Raw genomic sequence first — 6,582 nt, forward strand, 5'->3', positions numbered from 1 at the left:
AGAGAGTTGTGGAAAAGTGTAAGGTGCTAAATGTGATGCGCTGTCTGACGGGGAAGGAGTTGGGGGCTGGGCGTTCCTCATTGAGGATCTGGTATGTTGCATTGATCCGATCTGTAATAGACTATGGCAGTATAGCGTATGGTTCAGTAGCCGAAACATCTTTACCGGTAGTGTGGTATTTCGGACATCCCCAGTGGCTGCACTACAGGTGGAGATGGGGGCCATGCCATTGCATATTAGGAGACAGCAGCTGGCAATTCATTATTGGGTCAACATGGGGTGTCTCATCCTGCAAAAGGGATTTTACAAGCATGCTGGGAACATAAGCAAAGGCAGAACACGAGCTTTGGGTGGGTAGGTAATACCCAGGAAAAGGAGATGGGACTGAATTTAAGGGAGTTTAGCCCAACAGTAGCTGTTCCTGTAAATCCACCATGGCTACTCCCGCCTCCAGTAGTTGATCTAGAAGTGTTGGAGAGACTATAGAAAGATATGGAGGGAGGATTTTGTTGCCATTTACACAGATGGTTCAAAAGATCCAAGGACACGTACTGGGTAAGGATTTGTAGTGCAGGAATGTGGGGTGGATGTCAGGAAACATATTACAGATCATCTGGCTGTATATACGGCGGAACTGATGGCCGTACGGTTGGCTTTGCAGTGGGTGGAGGAAGTCAAGCCAGACAGAGTAGTTATTTGCTCTGATTCATGTGCAGTGTTAATGAGTTTCCAGTCCTTTAGGTCACGTAGCAGACAAGACCTGCTTTATGAGGTGCTACAACCCCATGGCAGGATTAGACAGATGGATATACAGATAAGATTTACTTTGGTCCCAGCCCATGTGGGGTTGGAGGGGAACGAGGCAGTTGATGTACTGGCTAAACAAACACTTAGAAGTGGGGATGTTGATGTTATAGTTTCAATGAGCAGGGCAGAGGCAAAAAGCCTGATGTGGACAGTGGTGGTGCAGAGATGCCAGGAGCAGTGGAATAGAGATACTAAGTGCAGGCATTTATTTCAAGTACAGAGGAAAGTCGAGGAGGGGAGGACGGCAGGAAGGGACAGAAGAGAGGAGGCTATTTTTACAAGATTAATGGTGGGACACAGCCAGTTGAATAAGTCCTTAAATGTGATAGGAAAGCATCCAACAGGAAATGTTGTGATTTTGCCAGGAAACAGAGACCGTGGAGCAGGTATTGCTACAGTATGGGCAGTATCAGAGGGAAAGAGAGAGGCTGAGGTCTAGTATGAGGGATAAGGGATACAGGAAATTTGTTTAAAGAGTATATTGAGTAGGACATCATTAGATATAGTCTCAAATATTTTGCTATCTTTTTTAAGAGCAACGGGGCTGTCAGGTAGGATTATTTTTCCCCGTCTCTGGCCCACACTCCAGTACAGAAAGTGGCGGTAATGCACCATAACGTTGGATGCCAACCGCCGATAAATCCCACAGATGAAGAAGTTGACTAATTTGCCTCATGCACACCCGCACTTCAACAAGGAAACAGCGCCGCGCTTCAGACGAACACACGAGGTAGGTTAAATTATATGATTATACTCTACCAACACTTCAATCGTTATTCTAGTAATATATTTCACATTGCTAGATCATGTACGTTTAAATGGGCAGGTTTATACATGGCACGCACAGCAAGCACTCGACTTTGGCACCTTATGTCAAAGTATTGTTGGTAAACGGAATGCACAACTCAATCCAACATTCTCTTTTGTTTCAGGATTCTTGGCTATACCTTGAAGAGATACAATAGTCTTTCTTCAACCAATAATTTGTTTGTGTCATTGTCTACAAGTCATGGACATGCGCTCCATGACAAGGTGCTTGTTAAGTTCTCATTGTGTAGACTGCTGCTCTGTCATTAGAGCAGACTTGATTTGTGATTACAGGCCTCTCGCTGGATGTCCCAGGGAAAGAAATCCTTCAATCTTCCTCATGAAACGCAGATGTCCCGCTGCTAAGCTCCGGAAAACAAGACTCTCACACGGTTTCTTTGGAATATCGGATGCTTTCTGGGACCTCTTCTGTTTTGGAAAGGAAATGTGCTCTGGCGTTCTCTGGTTTCCTGGTCGTCTGAGTCTAATCAAATTCTATTGGTCACATACATATATTTAGTAGATGTTATTGCGGGTGTAGCGAAATGCTTGTGAACACACAAAAAAACAAAATACTGCGAAGTTGCTTATGAACTAGAAGCAGAGCTGCCATATCTGTCGGCGCCATCTTAAGATCACCCCCGCGCCATGTAAATTGTTCATTAATTTCTGTGGCATCTCCTCATCCTTAATCTGGATTTCAGTGATGAGCATGAAACATGGGCTCCTGAGTGGTGCAGCAGTGTAAGGCACTGCATCTGAGTGCAAGAGGTGTCACTACAGCCCCTGGTTCGATTCCAGGCTGTATCAAATCCAGTGATTGGGAGTCCCATAGGGCAGCATACAATTGGCCCAGCATTGTCTGGGTTTGGGTGGGGTAGGCGGCCATTGTAAATAAGAATCTGTTCTTACCTCAATTGCCTAGTTTAAAAAAACATGGTAAAAAATTTAAACCCCTGACACACGCACACACACAGTCTGTATACTCATGACTGCTTTGTAAAAAGCACTGTCCCTATTTACCTCTACATTGTTTTTTATGGCCTTAATGCTATTTCCAGCCATCTCCCTGGCGGTTGCAGTGCGTTAAGTAGTCTTGGAAGAGGCTGTCACACGACCTCTTAAAGTGGAATGTCAATCGGTTCATGGGATGGTAATTAACACCCTTATATTCTTCTGGGTTTTCTTTTCACTAACACATGTATCCCCATTCAATTTCACCACAGTTAGAACCACTTGGAGATAAAGCTCCCTTTATTCTACTTGGTAGGCTAGGGGACACATAGCATACCAAAGCAAAGAAAGTAGAAGTGTAGTCTGTCCTGCTTTCTCCCTTGTTAGATAAGTTGTCACGGTTGTATGAAGGATCGGACCAAATTGCAGCATGTTCGTAGTTCCACATATTTATTTATTCCGTGAAACTAAATGCAATACATCAATTTACTTGAAACACAAAAAAACAACAAACCGTGACGCAAAGAGGAAACCACACTACTCAAAAGATAATCACCCACAAAAACAGGTGGGACAAACATCAACTTAAATTTGACCTCCAATTAGAGGTAACGAGGATCAGCTGCCTCCAATTGGAGAGCAACCCAAACAACACCAACATAGAAATACAAAACTAGAAACTGAACATAGAAATACAAAAACAGACAAACACCCCCTGTCACGCCCTGACCTACTCTACCATAGAAAATAACAACTTACTATGGTCAGGACATGACAAGAGTAAATTGAAGGACAGCTGGCATGTCTCCCATGGAGAAGTATTAACAGCCAGAGGAGATAAATCGGAAATACACATATTTCCAAAAGGTTTGGTCTTGATAGTAAGTAGATGTCCCTGTTTATAACTTTGTATTTTTTCAAGTTTATTATGGATCACATTAACCTCCTCCACAATTTAAGTGTTTTATGTCAAATCCATGCCAGGGTTGCACAAAGTAGAGCCTTCTTTTACAGTGCCTTCGGGAAAGTATTCAGTCCACTTTACTTTTTCCACATTTTGATACGTTACAGCCTTTTATAAAATTTATAAAATTGTTTTTTACACACAATAACCCATAATGACCAAACAAAAACAGGATGTTGTACATTTTTGCAAATGTATTACAAATAAGCTGAAATATCACATTTACATAAGTATTCAGAACCTTTACTCAGTACTTTGTTGATGCACCTTTTGGCAGTGATTGCATCGTCTTCTTGGGTGTGATGCTACAAGATTGAAACACCTGTATTTGGGGACTTTCTCCCATTCTTCTTTGCAGATCCTCTCAAGATCTGTCAGTTTGTATGGGGAGCGTTGTGCACAGCTATTTTCAGGTCTCTCCAGAGATGTTTGATCGGGTTCAAGTCTGGGCTCAGAGACTTGTCCCGAAGCCACTCCTTCGCTGTCTTGGCTGTGTTCTTAGGGTAGTTGTCATGTTGGAAGGTGAACCTTTGACCCAGTCTGAGGTCCTGATTGCTCTGGAGCAGGTTTTCATCAAGGATCTCTCTAATTTGCTCCGTTCATCTTTGCTTCGGTCCTGACTAGTCTCCTAGTCCCTGCCGCTGAAAAACATCCCCACAGCATGATGCTGCCACCATGTTTCACCGTAGGGATGGTGCCAGGTTTCCTCCAGACGTGATGCTTGGCATTCATGCCAAAGTGTTCAATCTTGATTTCATCAGACCAGAGAATCTTGCTTCTCATGGTCTGAGAGTCCTTTAGGTGCCTTTGGTCAAACTCCAAGCTGGCTGTCATGTGCCTTTTACTGAGGAGTGGCTTCCGTCTGGCCGCTCTACCATAAAGGCCTGATTGGTGGAGTGCTGCAGATATGGTTGTCATTCTGGAAATTTCTCCCATCTCCACAGATGTATTCTAGAGCTCTGTCAGAGTGACCATCGGGTTGTTGGTCACCTCCCTGACCAAGGACCTTCTCCCCCGATTGCTCAGTTTGGCTGGGCGTCAAGCACTAGGAAGAGTCTTGGTGGTTCCAAACTTTTTCCATTTAAGTATGATGGAGGCCACTGTTTTCTTGGGGACCTTCAATGACGCCGATTTTCTTTTGGTGACTCTTCCCCAGATCTGTGCCATTACACAATCCTGTCTGGGAGCTCTACGGACAATTTCTTCAACCTCATGGCCTGGTTTTTGCTCTGACATTCACTGTCAACTGTGGGACCTTATATAGACAGGTGTGTGCCTTTCCAAATCATGTCCAATCAATTGAATTTACCACTGGTGGACTACAATCAAGTTGTAGAAACATCAAGGATTATCAGTGGAAACAAGATGCACCTGAGCTCAATATCGAGTCTCATAGCAAAGGGTCTGAATACTTATGTAAATAAAGAATTTATTTATTGTCTTTTTTTAAATTTCTAAACTGTTTTCACTTTGTCATTACGGGGTATTGTGTGTAGATTGCTGAGGATTTGTTTGTATTTAATCCATTTTAGAATAAGGCTGTAATGTAACAATATGTTGAAAAAGTCAAAGGGTCAGAATATTTTTCAAAGGCACTGTATATCATTCTCTATTGTAAACTCAGCAAAAAAAGAAACGTCCTCTCACAACAGACATATATTGAACAAGTTCCACAGACGTGACTGGAATAACAAAAATTGAATAATGTGTCCCTGAACAATGGGAGGGGGGGAATCAAAAGTAACAGTCAGTATCTGGTGTGGCCACCAGCTGCATTAAGTACTGAAGTACATCTCCTCCTCATGGACTGCACCAGATTTGCCAGTTCTTGCTGTGAGATGTTACCCCACTCTTCCACCAAGGCACCTGCAAGTACCCGGACATTTCTGGGGGGAATGGCCCTAACCCTCACCCTCCGATCCAACAGGTCCCAGATGTGCTGAATGGGATTGAGATCCGGGCTCTTCGCTGGCCATGGCAGAACACTGACATTTCTGTCTTGCAGGAAATCATGCACAGAATGAGCAGTATGGCTGGTGGCATTGTCATGCCGGAGGGTCATGTCAGGATGAGCCTGCAGGAAGGGTACCACATGAGGGAGGAGGATGTCTTCCCTGTAACGCACAGCGTTGAGATTGCCTGCAATGACAACAAGCTCAGTCCGATGATGCTGTGACACACCGCCCCAGACCATGACGGACCCTCCACCTCCAAATCGATTTCGCTCCAGAGTACAGGTCTCAGTGTAATGCTCATTCCTTCGACGATAAATGTGAATCCGACCATCACCCCTGGTGAGACAAAACCACGACTCGTCAGTGAGGAGTACTTTTGCCTGTCCTGTCTGGTCCAGCGACGGTGGGTTTGTGCCCATAGGCGACGTTGTTGCCGGTGATGTCTGGTGAGGTTCTGCCTTACAACAGACCTATAAGCCCCCAGTCCAGCCTCTCTCAGCCTATTGAGGACAGTCTGAACACTGATGGAGGGTTTGTGCCTTCCTGGTGTAACTTGGGCAGTTGTTGTTGCCATCCTGTACCTATCCCACAGGTGTGATGTTCGGATGTACCGATCCTGTGCAGGTGTTGTTACACGTGGTCTGCCACTGCAAGGATGATCAGCTGTCCGTCCTATCTCCCTGTAGCGCTGTCTTAGGCATCTCACAGTACGGACATTGCATTTTTTTGCCCTGGCCACATCTGAAGTCCTTATGCCTCCTTGCAGCATGCTTAAGGCACATTCACACAGATGAACAGGGACCCCGGGCATCTTTCTTTTGGTGTTTTTCAGAGTCAGTAGAAAGGCCTCTTTAGTGTCCTACGTTTTTATAACTGTGACCTTAATTGCCTACCGTCTATAAGCTGTTAGTGTCTTAACAACCGTTCCACAGGTGCATGTTCATTAATTGTTTATGGTTCATTGAACAAGCATGGGAAACAGTGTTTAAACCCTTTACAATGAAGATCTGTGAAGTTATTTTGATTGTTACAATTTATCTTTGAAAGACAGGGTCCTTTTTTGCTGAGTTTTGCTGAGTTTATATCCTAGTGGTC

This window comes from Salmo trutta, chromosome 9, assembly GCF_901001165.1.
Source record: "Salmo trutta chromosome 9, fSalTru1.1, whole genome shotgun sequence".
NCBI classification, from domain to species: domain Eukaryota; kingdom Metazoa; phylum Chordata; class Actinopteri; order Salmoniformes; family Salmonidae; genus Salmo; species Salmo trutta.